Source organism: Cygnus atratus, chromosome 1, assembly GCF_013377495.2.
Source record: "Cygnus atratus isolate AKBS03 ecotype Queensland, Australia chromosome 1, CAtr_DNAZoo_HiC_assembly, whole genome shotgun sequence".
Taxonomy (NCBI): domain Eukaryota; kingdom Metazoa; phylum Chordata; class Aves; order Anseriformes; family Anatidae; genus Cygnus; species Cygnus atratus.
Window position 1 is genome coordinate 174,176,872 of NC_066362.1, and position 20,363 is coordinate 174,197,234.

Here is a 20,363-nt window from a genome sequence, read left to right on the forward strand (position 1 = left end):
CACCTGGGGTACAACAACCACAAGCAGAGCTACAGGCTGGGAGATGAGTGGTTAGAAAGCTGCCTGGCAGAGAAGGCAGAGAAGGACCTTGGGGTTTTTGGTTGATAGTCGGCTGAATATGAGCCAACAGTGTGCTCAGGTGGCCAAGAAGGCCAACAGCATCCTGGCTTGTATAAGAAGCAGTGTGGCCAGCAGGTCTAGGGAAGTGATTGTCCCCCTGTACTCGGCTCTGGTGAGGCTGTACCTCGAGTACTGTGTTCAGTTTTGGGCCCCTCACTACAGGAAGGACGTCGAGGTGCTCGAGAGAGTCCAGAGAAGGGCAATGAAGCTGGTGAGGGGTCTGGAGAACAAGTCTTACGAGGAGCTGCTGAGAGAGCTGGGGCTGTTTAGCCTGGAGAAAAGGAGGCTCAGGGGTGACCTTATCGCACTCTACAGGTACCTTAAAGGAGGCTGTAGTGAGGTGGGGATTCTCCCACATGCCCAGTGACAGGACGAGGGGGAATGGGCTAAAGTTGCACCAGGGGAGGTTTAGGTTGGATATTAGGAAGAACTTCTTTACTGAAAGGGTTGTTAGGCATTGGAATGGGCTGCCCAGGGAAGGGGTTGAGTCACCATCCCTGGAGGTCTTTAAAAGACTTTTAGATGTAGAGCTTAGTGATATGGTTTAGTGGAGGACTTGTTAGTGTTAGGTCAGAGGTTGGACTAGGTGATCTTGGAGGTCTCTTCCAACCTAGATGATTCTGTGATTCTCTGATCATACTTAGTTGAAAGAGGAGTAATTCATCTCATTCATATAGTAACCATAGGAAATATCTTTATGATTACAATAATCTTAATTTCCTCATACCCAGTCATTAGAAGTATTTGAATATTGTTCATGTATACTTCTTTATATAACATATATATTTTTAATTACCTCTCAGTGAAATTCACTCTCAATGCAACATTATTATATCATTTGGCATAAATATCTATTAATATACAAGAGCTGCCCTCCCTAATTCTGTTTGTGATGGATATTTTCTGTTGCCTGTGCTACCTGGCTGATGATTAGCAGTAGTCTACATAATCTCTTCGGTACACATTTTATAACTTTCAGCACTGTTTCTTTTTCACAGACCAAACTTGCTTCCTATCATGAGTTCAACATCACTGGTCTTTTCAAGTGTCAGTGTCTCCAAGCATGGAAATGAATACTGGTCTGTTCTGTTAGTTGTCGATTGTATTAACAACTTCTGATTTCTTTCTGACTTCCATGTGATTGGGTGATGGGCCCTTCAGTGGCCTTTGCCTTCATTTCATTTGCAAATGCCATCTAACTTAGTAATCATTCAGAAAAATGACCCTTTCATCAGACTTAAACAGTCTAAATAAGCTAGTTTAGTCACTGAAAACAGTAGCCACAGCAGCAAAAAACTTCACAGGATAATTTCTTTTTATGTCCTCTGACTAAGAAGCATGTTTACAGCTAATTCATGTAAGTCTGTATTATGTCTCAGAATAGACGTTTTTCCCAGTTCCTCTAAAAGTATATTACAGTGGAAGACAAAGAGACTAAAGACAATGGAATTCATGTTGCCATGATGTAGAGAGAAAGAAAATATAACTTTGAGGATAATATTGTTTACCCTGTTCTGGTAAATTTCTTAGATCAGTATATTCCTTATAAGAAGAAAATAATTCTTAGTGTCCCTCTGCCACTTTTATATCATATGTGACTTACCTGGAAGGGACAGAATGAAATGCAAGTGCTTTCTTTATTTACTTTGTATTAGAGAAAAACAGAGACCTGATTAAAGAGGAGGAGAACAAAAGTCTCTCCAGGCTCTATTCTGCAACATAATGTTTCAGTGGCTGCTAGAATCATAAGCTTTTCAGGTCCCTTATGTGTCATTGTTATAAATCTTCTTCTTTAGACCCAAGAGCCTGGTTTAAAATCCTAGGAGCTTGGAAATGCTACCTTAATGCTGTTCCCTCAACATTGCTGAGAGGAAAATGATCTTTCTTACCCTGTTTACTGCAAGCCATATTCTGAAGCTTTCATTTACCTCTGGCAATCATGTCATGAGCCAATTTCTGTGAATGTGTTAAATGTCCATTATTTAGTCCTACATTCAGAGCTGGTGAGAGATAGTATTTAAGGTATATCAGATTCTCAACATTCATTAAGCACTCTGTTGAAAGAATATTCTTGTCTATATTAGTAGTCCATGCTAGACAGTTTGAGATTTAGTCAAGTAATTGTAATTCAGATTGATTAAAGCATATGGAAAGGACACTAAACTGCATGTTTTCTCTGTTTGACATATGAAATACCTGCTTTGTGTAATGAAAATGACAGTGTGGAGGAACATGCTAATTTTGTTCTATTGTAATCACATTATGAAGGTAGCACAGAGAGGTTGTGGAGTCTCCTCTTTGGAGATATTCAAAACTCACCTGGATGCGATCCTGTGTAACACGCTCTAGGTGACCCTGCTTGAGCAGGGGGGGTGGACAAGTTGATCTCTGGAGGTCCCTTCCAACTTCAACCTTTCTGTGCTTCTGTAGCGGGAAGGATGCTTGTACAGCATAATGACTGTATATTTATTCTGTTACATATTACAGCAGGCAATATTAATAGATGGCATAGATCCTTCCCTAGGAACTGGAATCTCATCTGGGGCTGCATAAAACCTCAGTTTTATGCTCTAGAATTTTCTAAGTGCATAAAAGTGTGTGTGGAAGGGGCGGGGGGGGGGGGGGGGGGGCACAGAATTAAGCAGTTTGTGTACTGAGATATCTGTACTTTCTTGCTACACTGGCCTGATAGGGTCTGCCAGTTTAATTAAATGTTGGAAAATATTTAATCTCATGTAGAATTTTAATAGAACAATTAGAACAATTGAAAAAAAAAAATCTCTGGCTTGTTAAGAAAAGATCTCCACAGATATGCTTGATTCTTCTTAGAAAATATATTGTTTCATTTAATCTGATGAAGAATCTGATATATTTCTAACATTCTAAATTTAAATATCAATAAAGGAACATAGACAACTTATTTTAGTGTTATCTATTTAACTTGGAAAAACACCAGGATAAAAAGGGTTTAAAGGTATTAAGACATATAATGTATTTTTTTTTCTCCCTTTGTGCCCAAAAACTTCAAGATTTATTTTGTTTATATGACAGATGACAAGAAACATTCTTTTTCCTCAAGGATGTCCAGAAGTCAAGGGGAGGAGGGTAACATTAAATGATAAGAAACCTTAATAGTCAATATGAGAGGACAAAAAGTTACTGTCATTATAATCTCTGCTATTAAGTACTATTTTCACACAAACTATATTTTTAGGAAAATAAAAGCATGTATTAGTCATGGTATGTAATAAAATATCTTCTGACAGTGATCAAGTAACAAGCTCTAGTCTGATGTTCATAAGAAATGATAATTAACAGGATTCAACTTTTAGTATTCATCTTTCTGTATCCTTTGCACTTGCTAATTTTTAAGTTATTTACACATAGTGAGAATTTATGTGTTTTGGAAGAGTAAATTCTCTTTCCTTTTAGTTTAAGGAACTCATGCGGAGGAGCTGGTTCATCAGTGACTGTAACCACTGGTATTCGCATAAATAGACTCAGAGTGCAAAATATCACTAAAGAAAAGTTCCTTTTCACCCATATTAGTGATCAGATTTGTAATAATAGTAAAATCTGATGTAGGATAATTCTATAAGCATCTCTGGCTTCAAGTTCAGCATCAGAATGTGAACCCTGCGCAACTTAAAAGTGTTGTAGACTAGTAGCTATATATATACAGTTAACCATGAAGAATCACATAATCATGAAGACAGATGATTGTTTACTGACACTCAGGCTTGTATAGCAAACTAAGAGAACTTGCTGCAATGCTAAGATGTGAACTAGCATTTGTTATTCAGCACAGGCCCAGTTCATGAGTACAATACTTAAATTCCACTGAAATGTTTTTCTTTCTGCTGCATGTAATCTATCAACACCAAATGACTGGAAATTAAATTTTTTAGTACCTTGCTCTTTTATGCAGTATTTTCAATGTGCATAGGCATGCATGAGCCAGAATGGTTTTGCCATTCATATCGGCAGAAGTTTACATACTATTTACAATGAAGTAGATGATTGTAACAAGGTGCAAAGCATAAGAGAATCTTGTCCAGGTGTATTATTTCTCTCTCTTTCTCACTATGTGCACTCTGACACATCTGGCATTTAAGTGGTTAGAAAGTTCCATTTCAATAAGGCATTTGAAAATACTCGTGTGTATTCTGTGAAATTTTCATGAGTTAGAGCTCTGTGGGTAGTTTGTTGCCTAGCAAGAAACTGTTTTACTTATATAACTGAAATCTATGTTACCAGTAAGCTGTTATTATAATTACTTCAAAATATTAATTATTATTTTTTAAATCTTCATCCTACTTTTCTTTTGCTTTAACAATATTGGCTCAATAATACACTGTTAAATTAGAACCATTACTTATTTTCAAGAAAGACTTCTGGAATGTGTATGTAGCAGAGAAAATAGCACTTTTTTTTTTTTTTTTAAGTAGAAGTATTCATAATCAGATGAAGTTCCTCTTCATTCCTAATTTATAAGTTAACCTTAACCAATAGAAGGAAAAGATAAAATTTGTTCTGAATCTGTGAGATGCTTTTTTTGCATTTGAACAAGAAGAAGACATGGACATATAGAGACAGAAGGATGAGAAGCACTAATGGAGACAGTGAGATTTTAAAATAATATCTAGAAATTTCCATAGGAATAAAACACATAGAAACTTTATATTTTGCATTTTTGTCTCAGCTTCAGGAATAGAATAGTTCCGTTGAAAGGGACCTTCAAAGATATGGACCATCTAGTCCAACTCAGTGGTATGCGAACAAAATTTCTCTTGCTTATGCATGATCATTTTTCTGATCGTTAAAATCCAGTTCTGAGTCTGAATTGGGAAGGAAGTGATGAAAGAAATATGAAAGCTTTAATTTCTACCTGAATTACACTGGAGCTCATGATAACAATCATAGACTTTTTCATTCAAAGAATGTCATATCAATGAAGACTGAGAGATATGTAGGAAAAATAAATTAAAAGGAGATAAATATATCCCATTTTAGCTTTGTTGGAAAGACACTGGAAATCCAATGGCATGGTGTCTGAAAAAATCAGAATATAAACTTTTAACCAAGCCTGTCCATTATAGTTATATTTGTGGAGAACAAAATACAAATCCAATGAGAGTACTAGTGTCAGCTGAGGATAAAACAAAATAACTTCTATAAATGGGGCATTCAATACTGATTATTTTTCTGTGATGAAATATCATTTACAGAAAGAAAAGTTATCTATTCTCCAAGTGGACAAGGTCATACCTTATCATGATGGATCTATGAACAATTACTTTAGACTCAAGAATCTGTGCTTTTTCAGGACTGCAGAAGTCAGACTCAAGTTTTGTCAAAAACTTCATAGGTGAGTATGTACTTGACACAGTTTGGTAAAAGCAAATGTATTAAAAAAAAAAAAAAAAAGGTAGTTTTTTCACCCTCACAAAAGTGTTATTTGTGACCGAAGTTGTATATTCCAGCAAAGACAGAGTTCTCTTTAGTATTAGATGCTTTCAAATAGATTTAATTTTTATCTCCAGTATGAATGTTCTACCATTTGTATCCTATAGCAAGTGAATAATTGCTCATTAATAAGAGGCTAGAAGAACAAAATGTAACTGATGTCTTCTTGTTAAGCAATGTCTAAAAATTATATTTACCATAGAAATTGCTCTGCTGGCAGCTAAAAGGAGACATTATCTCTAAGTGCCTGAAAGCTCTAATCTTGAGAAAGGACCAGGTGAGTACTGTATAAACAGGAAAAAAAAATGTTCCCTAACAACAAAATTTCAAATATAAGTTTAAGGTAGAAAGCAGAAAACAAAAACAAACAAACAAAAAAGACAAACCAACAAACCAACAAACAAAAAACACCAACCAACAACGACATCAAAAAGGAAGATAAATGGCCTGAAGACAAAAACAAAACAAAACAAAACCAACCAAAATTATAAGTGGTCATGTGAAGGAGTCCTAAGGGAAGAAGTCTTGATACAGTAGCAATGTGTTCTGATTCTAGTTAGGACAGGAATATACCCTTTCTACTGAAAGATGTGAACCAACATACTAGATAGTCTCTACTAAGTAAACAGACTTACTTTGTGTAAGTAGGCCTAAAGCTCCCTTGAATTTCTAATTATAGGTATAAGTAAAAGATTTTTTTTTTATGAGATTGATATATAAGCAGTTACAACACATATATGCTAAAGAAGTTATATTTATCATCAACTATTATGTAAACTTTTGGTATTTTAGGATAGCAAAAGCTAAAGGTAGTAGAAAACTTCTTGATGTAAATAAAATATCATAGTGACACCATTGCAATTTATTGATGTTCAGTTTTTATGGTAACAGCATAAACATAATGAATCACCAAGTGAAAATAAGACTAAAATCAAGATGGGTGCAAGGCCAAATAAATTGAAATTATTCTGATATTATTGCACATAAGACCAGGAGAATGTTCAACTAACAAACCATAAAGTAGGACTCTCAGTATAATAATAACCTAAATTCACATTATTTTCATTGTGAAATTCTCCTAATATTAGTTATGAAAAGAAACTCTATGGAAGTATCTGTAAATTAACATTCGTTTTCCTTTTTTTTTTTTTTTTTTTCATGTCTTCCACAAAACTACCAGGAAGTAATGTCCATGATGATCATTTCCACTTAGTCTTTTTGTCTTTTTTCAGCCCTTAAATATTTTATTTTTGTCTGCAACAAAGAAAAATATTGATATGTATGAAAAGGGTGTTCTTTGACTGTTATGACTCAGATTCCTCAATCTAATTTCAGAACCTTTGAGATATTTTCCCACACCAGACCTTAAATTGAAAACTGAACTAAGGCATATACATTTCAAGAAATAGTTCACTTAATAATATAAATGCAAACTAGAAATTAGACAATTAACTTGAAAGAGAACAATACAAAACTATATGAAGAGTAAAGGAGTGTTCATGTCTGAGAAAATTAAGCACAATAGTGAAAACTTTGCTACTAGCAACAAATGAAGTGACAATTTTCAAAAGACAAGGAGTTTGTAGCTGATGTAAATTTTAAGACACAAGTGGTTTATTTATCTAATTTTGGGGTAGAAATTATATTCTGTTCCAGTCTGGGAATCCTGTTACGTCAGTGCTGTTAAATGTTAGTTTTCAACAAGATGGTAATTTTTTTTTTTTTTTCTCATATAAATTGTAACCATATGTGAACAAAATAGGGAAACTGGGTAGGCTTCACCTATGGAAAAGACATTTCATGTACCTTTCATACACTTCTTCAATGAATTTGGCCAGATTAAAATTCAGCACAGAAGCAACCATGGGTTTTGCACTTAACAACACTAATTCTGTTTCTGCTTAGATATTCCCAGTTATAAATACAGGCCTTAACACTCACACATCTGTGACATATAAAATAATTGCAACTAAGATGAGATTTAGGCAGTTAAGGTCTCAAAAGGATAGTCTATCTAAACTTAAAATACAGAAATCTGTTCTCCTTCACTGTAGTATAAAAATAATAAAATTAATTTATAAGACATTTTTAACAGAAACAAGTCCTTGCTGAATTCCGGGTATGTATTTGCTGTTGTCAGAAGAGAAAGGGGAATAAAATGGGTATAATTAGTAACTAGTAGCATTTAGGTAGTAGACTCCACTGACAAAGAACGTTCCTGACCCAAATACCTTAGAAGCTTGGCTTCTAAAGATATAGCAAAAGTCAGGAGTTGTCCTTTACTTCTTCCTCATTATACAATGCACAAAAGTAAAATTAAAGAATAATGAATATAATAGTGGAACACACCAAACGCTTCTTGAGTCCCATTCCAGACTGCTATTTATATACTAATTGTAGAGGTAAATATATTATATACTAATTTTAAAGAGGTAAAATTATATACTAATTATAGAGGTAAAACAGCACACCAGTGATTTCAAAGCTCGTGTATTGGGTTTACATGGCAAGGTTTTAGTAATGGGGGGCTGCAGAGCTGGCCTCTGTGAGAAGAGTCCAGCATCTGCCCCTTGTAGATAAGGAGCCCACAGCTGGCCAGAGCTGAGCCAATAAGCAATGTTGTCTGCGCCTCTGTGAGAGCAGATTTAAGAAAGGGGGGAAAAAGACTGTGGTGGAACAGAAGCTGGGAGAGAGAGGAGTGAGAACCAGCCTTGCATACCCCAGGGTCAGTGCAAAAGGAGGGCAGGAGGTGCTCCAGGCATGCAGCAGCAGTTCCCCTGTGGCCTGTGGAGAGGCTCCTCGTGGAGCAGGCTGTCCCCCTGCAGCCCATGGGTCCCACATGGAGCAGATCTCCACACTGCAGCCCGTGGAGGAGCCCCTGGTGGAGCAGGTGCATGTGGCCTGGAGGAGGCTGCGGCCCACAGAGAGCCCCTGCAGGAGCAGGCCCCGAGCCGGAGCTGCAGCCCATGGAGAGGAGCCCACACAGGAGCAGGGGGCCTGTGGGGAGCTGCCACCCGTGGGGGACCCATGCTGAAGCAGTTTGCTCCTGACAGATGGACCCTGTGGTACGGACCCTTGTTGGATCAGTTCCTGAAGAGCTGCTGCCTGTGGGAAGCCCCCACAGGATCACTTTGGGAAGGACGGCATCCCGTGGGAGGGAGCCCACATGGAGCAGGGCAGAGAGTGACTGTGTAGGGGCGTCGGAGACAAAATGTTAGGGACTGACCACAGCCCCCATTACCTCATTCCCCTGTGCTGCTTGGGGGTAGGAAGTAGAAGTGAGTGGATGATGGGGAAGGTGTTTTTAGTTTGCTTTTAGTTTTTCACTGTTCTAGTCTGCTAGTAATATGCAATAAATTTTATTAATCTCCCTATGTTGAGTCTGTTTTGCCCATTATGATAATTGTTGAGCAATCTCCCTGTCCTTATCTCAACCCTTGAGCCCTTTCCATCGTATTTTCTCCCATTTTTTTCTATGAGAAGGGGGAGTGAGAGAGCAGTTGTGGTGGAGTTCAGCTGCCCAGAAGGATAAAACCACCACAGCTGGATAATCATATTTCTACTTCAGATTGTAATAACTGTAGAAAGGTTAAATTTTATATGGATTAATACTTTTTGTAGAAGTTCACATTTTTACTTTGGGCATAAATGTCTGTCTTATGTCCCAAATGGGATTCATTTCACCTGGCATTTACCATCTGTTGTGTAGACATGTATACTGGAGTTAGTTATTGAGAGCAATTTTATAAAAAAAACACAGAATTAGGTGCCTGTAGATGCAATTTGTGCCATCATAAGAAAATAAGTGCCTGTTTCTCTTCACAGAATCACAGAATGACAGAATCACAGAATCACAGAATCGTCTAGGTTGGAAGAGACCTCCAAGATCACCTAGTCCAACCTCTGACCTAACACTAACAAGTGTCCTTCACTAAACCATATCACTAAGCTCAACATCTAAATGTCTTTTAAAGACCTCCAGGGATGATGACTCAACCACTTCCCTGGGCAGCCCATTTCAATGCCTAACAACCCTTTCGGTAAAGAAGTTCATTAAAGGGCTTTAGATAACTAGCACGGATAAAGAATATATAAAGATGGTATGAATTCTCCATATAATTTTTCATCGCAATGTGCCCATTAGAGAGTGGAGGACTGGACTTAGTGTTTTTCTTATACATCTGGAGGGTAGCTGAGACTCTGTGTATATTGCTGGCAGGAGGGGAAACAAAACAGCTGTACTTTTTTCTCTAACAGAAGAGAAATTTGAAATGATATTTAGTTAATCTGCTTCATATTAAGAAAATAAATTTGTATGTTCTGATTACATTTTGAACATTTCAATAAAAAGCAGTTTTGTTTCCCTAAATGACCCCATATTTCCTTGGTGCTAGTGATCCTAATAATGTTAATGTATGTGTATTAGGGACCTCGTTTGATAAAGACATACATACATATTTGTATATGTCAGCTATTAACATGTTAACAGCCTTGTTTGCTAAGAACTACTTGTAATATCTGGCAATAAACAGCATGATAATAAATATTTACAAGACAAGAGAAAGGAGGAGGAAAAAAATAAAGTGTTTATAAAATATTTTAAGTAAGGCAAAATGACATTCTTGCAGGACTGAGTGAATTTCCCTTGTGTTGGTTATTTATTTGAAGGTTAATGTATAAACATATAAAGCTAAAAGCTTTAGGTAGCTAGAATGTGCTTAAACAAAATAAAACAGGACAAACTATATCTTACAATAAGTTTAATATATGAGGTAAGACTGTTAGTACTAAGAAATGAAATCTAAAGAGTCAAATTTTTCTCACTTTGGGCAATGCAGATCTATTTTCCATAGGATCATATGTGTTCTAATGAGAGTCTAGCTTAGAGTAAGCAATATACTTTAGAAAGGCATCTTTAAAGTTATTTTATGAGATATTGTTAGTATGCTGCTTTAAAGGTTGCTGATGAAGTATTCTCTTCCATTACAGACAAAACATGATGCTTGTCTGTATTTTGACTTTTCAAATTTTATTATGAAGATCCAGAATGACATTTGCTGTAGATTTATATATAACTCAGTCATATTCTGAAATAAATAAATAAATAAAATAAATAAATAAATAAATAAATAAGGGTGAGACAATGTGCAACTGCTAACTGTAATTTTTAAGCTGATTTTTTTTTTTCTTTTTCTAAGGGAACACATCAATATTGCAGAAATAGGACTGATTTAGCACCTGTATTTTATGCTACTTCTACTGAATTCATTAGTCTACAAAAACAGTTACTCCAAACTTGGGCTCTGGAAGTACAAACACCTTTGAAAAAATAAACAAAAACTAAGAACTGGGTATGCGGCTGGGTATACACATATTTCTGATTCCCAAAACTCATTTTGTCTAACAGACCAACACTTCCTGTGGGCTAATTTTCCTTTATCTCTGTACTTCTCTCTGTACCTTGATGCAGTTTCAGTTACTGGCTTTCAGTTGGTCTGAAAACAATTACAAACATCAGAGCAGATGAACTATGATATCTAATTAAGTCTCTGAAATACCAAAGAAAAAGTACACACTTCTACCTCCTAGGAGGTCGAATCAGAAGTTAATAATAACTAACCAGTGCCAGAGATGAACTGGCATAACCTGTCTGGACATGCCAAACTATTACCTTTTTTTTTTTTTTTTCTTTTTTTTCCGAAACAGGAGATGGGATGCATAGGTGGAATAGCCACACCCCTTCCATGTGAACCAGCCAACCATCCTGGGAATAGTTTGGGAGAGGAAGAACTGGTGTGAGCCAAAACAATTATAGACATATAACTAACACATAAAATGTACAGACGATCATCTTCTCTATATCCCAAATGTTTGTGACATAATTTACTAATACAGATCTACACAGAGGAGCCCATCCTTTTTTCATCAGTTGAGAAGACTTGGTGCCACATAATATTATATCTATACAGGTTGCTCTGTTTGTTTTTTTGTTTGGTTGGTTTTGGTTTTGTTTGTTTTCGTTTTATAGGATGCGACACATGCTGGAGCAAAGCAACAGACAGTCCTCTTGTCCACTCTGCTGAAGTGAGGCACAGTTGGGATGAAAGATGAAGTTAGGATGAAAGATTTTTGAGATCAGAGAGAGAAAAAAGCCAAAAGAAAAGCAAATTTGATAGTGAGAAGGACGTCTCTGACGACGCTTAATCATATGGTTTGATCTCCATCTCCAGTGATGTCTTCTATATACAGGGATACAAATACAAGCTGCTGAGAAATACTAGACAATGAATATTTTCTTTTGGGCTGTCAAAAATGCAATTTAGCTGAAATTTTAACGTCTACAAGAATGTGTCAGTTTCAGCAAAACTTTCTGACAGAACTTTAGTGTGAAAAGAGTCTAAATATTTTGCTTTGAGAAACAAACATTTTGAGAAACAAACATTTTGATAGTGATGTTTTTATTTGCTCTTTAAACTGAAAGGAAAACAGTAAATGAAGAAAAATATTTCATACTCGACGTAAAGCAAAAGAGAAGCACAGGGTTGAGCAAATATATATTATTTTGTATTTGAGGACAAATGATGGGACAAATGAAGAAAGAAATGGATAAATTAGGAAAGAAAAATACAGTCAGAGTCTAAAGTAAGGGACATGAATGTTCATGCCTGTAGACTATTTTAAATATTTATTTTAAGAGAATGCCAGTCAGGTTTTCCCTTATGTGTGAAAATATATATTTAAAAGTCCTTGTAGGCATTTTTGTATGTTTTCTGAAAAGAATTTTCAACAGACAAATGTCAAAATGCTTGTGTTTGAATAGTACCCTCCTGAATATATACATATTAATGAAGATCTGTAAATACTTAACAGAAGGATTAATTAGATCTACTTGGCGAGAACTTAATATACTGGCTCCTAATTGTCCATAAATTGTTACATTTGTTTTTATTAAACTTGAAATGTTGCTCTATGACTTTTTAATATATTTTATAGCTTGTAACTGCAAACTATAGCATTCTAAGAATTTTTGCCTTGTTTTCAAGAAAACAGTATATGGTGGTTTCTCTTCTGTACAGGTGTGCTATATGGTGTTAACCATCCAAGTTAAATGTCACAGCAAACAGAAGCCATTCTCAGAATAGCCACCTGATGGCTACTTTTGTGAATCCTACTTGTCCTGGGGAATATAATTATAATGCTGTACATTCTGACTCTTACCTCCTGTAGAGAACATCTAGAATTTTGAAACCATTACTTTTATCTCATAGACATCTCTTGAAATCCACACATTTCTTCCAGGATGAAGGATGTCTCATCTTTATGATGTTCATTCACTTGATATCATTCACTTTAGAATAAAATATATCCCATGTATTAAGAAAGCTAAAGCAAAAAGGGTGTATAAGAAGTAATTGAATATATTCAGCAACAGAAACTTTGCTGTAAGAAATACTTGTGCTAGAAAATGAAGTCCAATTATGTATATTGATATAATCCCATACATAATATGTATGTATATGTGCATATGTTTTGCTAAAGACACAGATTGTGAACTTCTCACTGCTATATCAGTCATTAAGCCATGTGATCATTTGCCTAGCAGATACTAAGTTGCATTAGCCCAGAGAGGAATAGAACCCTTCTTCTAGAGGCACTATATGTATTGAATTAGGAATGCAAGTATGAATTACAGTTGAAATACAAACACATGTTATTTTGTGTTTTGGGGACAAAATTCTGCTATTTACCAAAATTATTAAATCCTGACACACCAAGGCTTTACTCAAGTGCCCAGGTACCTGATATACAAGCTAATAAAGTAAATTAATAATTCCACAACCTTTCAAGTGCTTGAAGATAAGTTCTTCTTTAATTTTTTTCATGGATCTGGATTTCATTCACTTTCCCCCTTTTTAACTCCATACTTTTAAACCTCTCTGTGGTTAAAGTGTCTGATTTAAATATCTGATTAAAATATCTGATCTCTCTTGAAAGCATATGACATTATAATATTGAAGTCTAGAAACAAGAGTTGAGTCATTAAGATAAATGTTGAAATTCATATCCTGGACAGAGAGAAAGAAAAAGAATTAGTAGCCCTTTTTCTCTTTGGTTTGGACAGACTAATGGAAAACAAATATGCTAGAAAGAGTCAATGAATATCAGCACAGGGGGACTGCTGGATGAAGGTGTAGAAGTCTTTCTGTAAGACACTGATATTTGGAAGTGTAATGTAGGCATCACAGACTTAACTCTGTCACTCTGACTTAAGTCTGAAACTGAAACTTCTTGCTCACAGCAGTTGTCTTAATGCTAGATTTTTTCTGTTTCTGGCTGACAACATACCTTCCAGATGTCCAGAGCACTCCCGTCAGGAACATGGCAGTGTGATCACCTTAGGCTGAAACCATTTCAAATGTCACAAGCTTAGTAGAATTGAGTAAGTAACTTGTGTATGTGGGTTTGTTTTAGAGATCTCCTCTCCCTTTGTTGCAGGAGGGGATTAATTTGTAAGGCAACATTTCTTCTTCCTCTTTGGCTAGTGAACCCCAAGGGTACTTACAAGTCACTTACAAAACCCTTTTTTATGGTAGAAATATCACTATTCTGTTACAAGAAAATAGGATCCAAATAAGATATGGTGGCTAAGTCTGTAAGCTGATCTTTTGATGCATAACAAATACACCGAATAAAACAGGTGGTGTTCTTACAAATAAAGCATGATAATGAGCTCATTAAAGGATCTTCCATTTTGATGTTGTCACTCTAAAGATACTGATCAACAAGAAAAGCTTATTTTGTAGGAGTTCAAATATGATCTGAATAATAGTGCAGATGTTTTTGAAACATCTTCGATTTTCCAACAGTTTTAAATTGTCTCACTGATCTTTACTCTTTTAAAAGTTAAACATCTGGCCTACAGATTACCACTTTAGTGAAAATGTTACTTCCTTTGACACTGATTTTAGGATGAGACAAAATACCTTCTTAGCATATGTAATGATTTCCTTTGATCATAGAAGAAACCAGATATCTGTTTTGTCAGAAGTGAGGTGAAGTGCATTCCATTGTCTTTCTAGATAGTTTATCAAAAAAAAAAGTTACATGATTTTACTCATCAATTGACTACATGATGAATTTTCAGAAAGCAGTAGTTTTAAATCTTGTTCACATGCATGTAGCGAGGTCAGGTAGATAGAAGCTGGAGTCAGACAGATTCAAATTAGCATGATGGGCAAAACTGTTGAAAAACTCAGCTAGTTCCATTGCCATTCCTTATTTCTGTATTAAGCTCAGATGCTTGAAGTCTACCTGAGTAATAGTCTACCTAAACCAGAACTATGGGCTTGATGGAAAGACCATATGCAAAAATCTATGACCTGTTTTATGTAAGAGGTTTGATGACATTATTTTAATAGTCACGTCCAACATTAAGAGTCTATGAATTTATTTAACACAGATTTTCATTTTAGATAAAAAGAATTTTGGAGAAAAAATGTCACCGTGATTCCTATATGTGCTGACATTTCACAGTACCTGCATTCCTCATTTCCTCTGTTAAACTCTTCTGCAAGATTATAGTCTTATGGATGTACTGGAAAAAGTCCAGTGGAAGGCCACCAAGATGATCAAGGGTCTGGAGCAACTCTCTTGTGAGGAGAAGCTGAGAGAGTTGGGACTGCTCAGCCTGGAAAAGAGGAGGCTCAGGGTGGATCTTATCAATGTATATCAATACCTGAAGGAAAGGTACAAAGAAGATGGAGACATGATCTTTTCAGTGGTGCCTAGCACCAGGATAAAAGGCAATGGGCACAAACTGGAACACAAGAGGTTCTGTCTGAACATTGAGAAGCACTTTTTGACTGTGCCAGTGATGAAGCACCAGAACAGGTTGCCCATAGAGGTTGTGGTGTCTCTCTACTTTGAAATCTTCAAAAGCTGTCTGGGCATGGTCCTGAGTAGCTTGCTGTAGTTGTTCCTGCTTGACGAAGGGGGGTTGGACAAGATGACCTCCAGAGATCCTTTCCAACCTTAACCATCTGTGATTCCGTGAAAAAGTGTCTACTCTGTAACAGGACATATTTTCCCTTTTGAAGTTGGTCCAGTTAAAATAATTTTATTTTACTTTACAAAATGAAGGTAGTCTATGAGATTTAATACTGATTCTAAATCAGGTTAAGGTCCTTTAATATGACATATATAAAATGACAATACAAAATATTATATATCATTAAAATGACCCAGCCTGGAGAAGGGGCACATGTCAGCAGGAGAGCAGCACAAAGGAATGCCAGACACTCCAGCCAGTAAGTCAGATTCATCAGGGGCCCAACTTAAATGTCTTTATTCTAGTGCATGTAGCATGGAGAATAAAGAAAGAGGAGACAAAGATGTACACATGCCTGCAGGGCTATGACTTCATTATTATTACAGAGATGTGGTGGTATAACTCCCATGACTGGAGTGTTGGAATGGAAGGGTACAGGTTCTTTAGGAAGGACAGGCAGGGGAGGTGAGGAGGGGGCATCACCCTCTATGTCAGTGAGCAGCTGGAGTACATGGAGCTATATCCGGGGATGGATGAGGAGCCAATTGAGAATTTATGGGTCAGGATTAAGGGGAGGGCAGGTAGAGGTTAGATTACAGTGGGAGTCTGCTACAGGCCACCTGATCAAGAAGACCGAGAAGATGAGGCCCTCTATATACAGATAAAAGCAGTCTCATGTTCACAAGCTCTGGTCTTCATGGGGAACTTCAGCCACCCCGAAATCTGTTAGAGGGACAGCAGAGAAAGGCATAGGCAATCCAGAAGGTTCTTGGAATGCACTGATGATAAATTATTTCTCCAAGTGATAGAGAAGCCAAGAAAGACAGGTCCTATGCTAGATATCATTCTCACCAACAAGGAGGGGCTGGTGAGGAATGTGAAGGAATGTGAAGCTCAAGTGCAGCCTTGCCTGCAGTGACCATGAAGTGGTGCAGTTTAGGATCCTGAGGGCAGCAAGGAGGGAGCACAACAAACTCACTACCCAGGACTTTTCAGGGCAAATGATGTCAAGGGCAACAAGAAAGGCTTCTCTAAGTCCATCAGAGATAAAAGGAAGACAAGGGAAATTGTGGGCGCTATTTGGAAGGCAATGGGAGACCTGTTTACCTGTGAGGTACTCAATTACTTTTTTGCCTGTCTTCACTGGCAAGAGCTCTAGCCACACTGATCAAGTCCCAGAAGGCAAAAGCAGGGACTGGGAGAATGATGACATGCCCACTGTAGGAGAAGATCAGGTTCTGGACCAGCTAAGGAACCTAAAGGTTCACAAGTCCATGGGACCTGATGAGATATATCTGAGGATCCTGAGGGAACAGACAGAAGTAGTTGCTAAGCCACTATCAATCATATTTGAGAAGTCATGACAGTCCACTGACTGTAAGAAGGGAAACGTAACCCCCATTTTTAAAAAGGGAAAAAAGGAAGACCCAGGGAACTGCAGGCCAGTCAGTTTCCCCTCTGTGCCTGGCAAGATCATGGAGCATATCCTCCTGAAAACTATGCTAAGGAACATGGAAAATAAGGAGGTGATTGGTGACAGCCAACAAAGCTTAAATAAGGGCGGATTTTGCCTGACAAATCTGGTGGCCTTCTACAACAGGGTTACAGCACTGGTGGATAGGGGAAGAGCAGCTGGCATCATCTAGTTGAACTTGTACAAAGCATTTGACACTGTCCCCCACAGTAACCTTGTTTCTAGATTGAAAAGACACAGATTTGGCAGATGGACCACTTGGTGCATAAGGAATTGGCTGGATGGTTGCACTAAAAGGGTTGGAGTCAATGGCTCAATGTCCAGATGGAAATCAGTGACAAGTGGTGTTCCTTAGGGGTCAGTATTGGGACTGGCATTATTTAACATCTTTGTTGGTGACATGGACAGTGAGATTGAGTGCACCCTCAGCAAGTTTTCTGATGACACCAAGCTGTGTGGTGCAGTCAGCATGCTGGAGGGCATCCTTGACAGGCTTGAGAGATGGGCCTGTGAAGTTCAACAAGTCCAAGTGCAAGACTGTGCATCTGGGCCAGGGCAATCCCAAGCACAAAGACAGGCTGGATGAAGAATAGATTGAAAGCAGCCCTCAGGAGAAGGGTTTGGGGGTGTTGGTTGATGAGAAACTTGACATAAGCCAGCAATGTGTGCTTTCAGCCCAGAAAGCCAACCATATCCTGGGCTACATCAAAAGAAGCATGGCCAGCAGGGCAAGGGAGGTGATTGTCCCTCTCTGCTCTGCTCCTGTGAGACTCCACATGGAGTGCTGTGTTCAGCTCTGGGTCCCCCAGCACAGGAAGGAAATAGAAGTATTAGAATTAGTCCAGAGGAGAGCCATGAGGATGATCAGAGGGCTGGAGCACCTCTCCTATGAAGAAAGGCTGAGAGAGTTGGGGTTGTTCATCCTGGAGAAGAGAAGGCTCCAGGGAGACCTTATAGCGACTTTCCAGTACCTAAGAGGGCCTACGGGAAAGCTGAGGAGGGACTCTTTGTCAGGGAGGGTAGTGATAGGACAAGAGGGAATGGTTATAAACTAAAAGAGGGGAAGTTTAGGTTAGATGTTAGGAGGAAATTCTTCACTGTGAGGTTGGTGAGGAACTGGAACAGGTTGCCCAGAGAAGTTGTGGATGCCCCATCCCTGGAGGTGTTCAAAGCCAGGTTGGATGGGGCCTTGACCACCCTGATCCAGTGGGTGGCATCCATGCTTTGGTAGGGCGGTTGAAATTAGATGATCTTTAAGGTCCCTTCCAATCCAAACCATTCTACAATTCTATGATTCTATCAAATGACTGATTATAGTTATTTCAAATTATTTTTATTATCTGATTCTGCAGTTTGGATGATTTTTTCTAGAGCACTGAATGGGCCAGGGATTCATCCATGATCTCCTTTAATCTAGAGGTATACATATAGCCTTTGAAATTCTTCCATGTCCACACAGCTGCTGGTTATCTCCTCTCCAGGTAAATTAAGTTCACATATCCAAATCGAAAAGTGATCATTGTAATTCACTATCGAAACACCTTTGAATTGAAATGATGCATGAAAAATGAAATGATACTCTTGATATAATCAGTGACACAAGATTTAAAAGCTGGGTTTACTTTCTTGAACCATACTTCAAATCTCTTCTTAGAGATATATATCACTAAATTTGTAAAAATAAATAATAAAAACACAGAGAAGAGAGAAGCTGTAGATTCTGCTGCTGGTAATTATTTCCTCAGTTTTTCCGTATCTATCCTTCAATTTCTAACTGCCTTGAGTCAGATAGGATAGGAGAAGGAAAAGATATGATAAGAGCTGATTAGGGCTAAGATGTTTGCCCTCTAACACAGAAATACTTCTGTTCTTAGCAAAACTTCTGAAAAGATCTAAAGTTATTGAATTTGAAATTGCAGTTTAATTCGGTACTCCCATTGAGACCATCTAAATGAAAATCATAAATCAAGGCCATGGTGATCGTTCTGAGAGAAATATTCCAGTTCTGTGACATCGGTCATAATCATTAAATGACTCTCAGTATTCCGTTTTTCTTTTTCAATACAATATTAACCAGAAATAAAACTGAACTTAGTTGGAATACTAGTGAGTAAGATTTCTTCTTGAATTCAACTTATAAAACTTGTTCCTTAAATGCTGGAACTTGTCATTCAGTTTGCAAAAAATACGCGTTTAACTGAAAGTGCCTTCTCACATATAAAATTTGTTTTAGCTCAGTTAGGAAAAGGAACACCCATGATATGTTTATGCAAAATACAAATGTGATATTATGACCTCATCAAGATCAGCAAACAAAAACAATGGAATTCATAGAATCTAGACATTCAGCTAAAAATGATGTAAGCTTTCCAGGTAACCCTAAGAATCTCCATGCTAGTGTTTGTAAAACAGTTTTTGAATGACCATTCTTACTCTTTTGCTTGGAGCTAATGGGTTTTTGTTTGTTTGTTTTTGTTTTTCCAGCTGTGTTCATTAAAACATAGCAGAGGTTGTTATGCAACATCAATAGTTTACTTGTGTTTATTGTGTAGCTAATGTAAAATCACTGTGATTTCATCTGAAGTTTCCTCTACAATATAAAATACATAACAACAATTTTGTCAAAAAAAATCTTGCCTGTATACAGAAATGGATTTCTGTGAAAAAGATTGTTTCCCTGTCAACTATCTCATACAAGACTGAAAACATTGTGAAAACTGCTAAAGTCATCTTGGGACACTAATCGTATAAAAATAAATCTAGAGCATGCAATCCCCTCTCTGGATAACAACAACAATAACAAAAAATTATTTTAATTTGATGTCCCTTTATATTACTTACATCATCTCATATCCATTATATTAGGGTACTTATGAAAAACAATAATGAAAAGGCTATCATTTACAATCTACATCCATTCTACATCCCAAATATGATTTATATAATTATCTGTATTGGTTTAGAGCATTTTTAAGGAAGTGGCATTATTGTTTTAAATGCAAAAATGTAAATAACAAATCTTAAATGTAGTTCTACATAGCATCTGCAAAATTTCTTTTCGCAGATGTAGAAAATTCATCATGTACATTGTATGGCGTTATCTGACTAAATACAGACAAGAACATATGAGCTAGTCACCCCAAGTTCCCTTAGTAGACAAAGGAGAAAAAGACTCAGTGGAGGCGTAAATAACCTGGGTACTAAAATTTTTCCCTTCTTCTGACTGATTACAGAAGGAAAGTAGGATTACTAGTT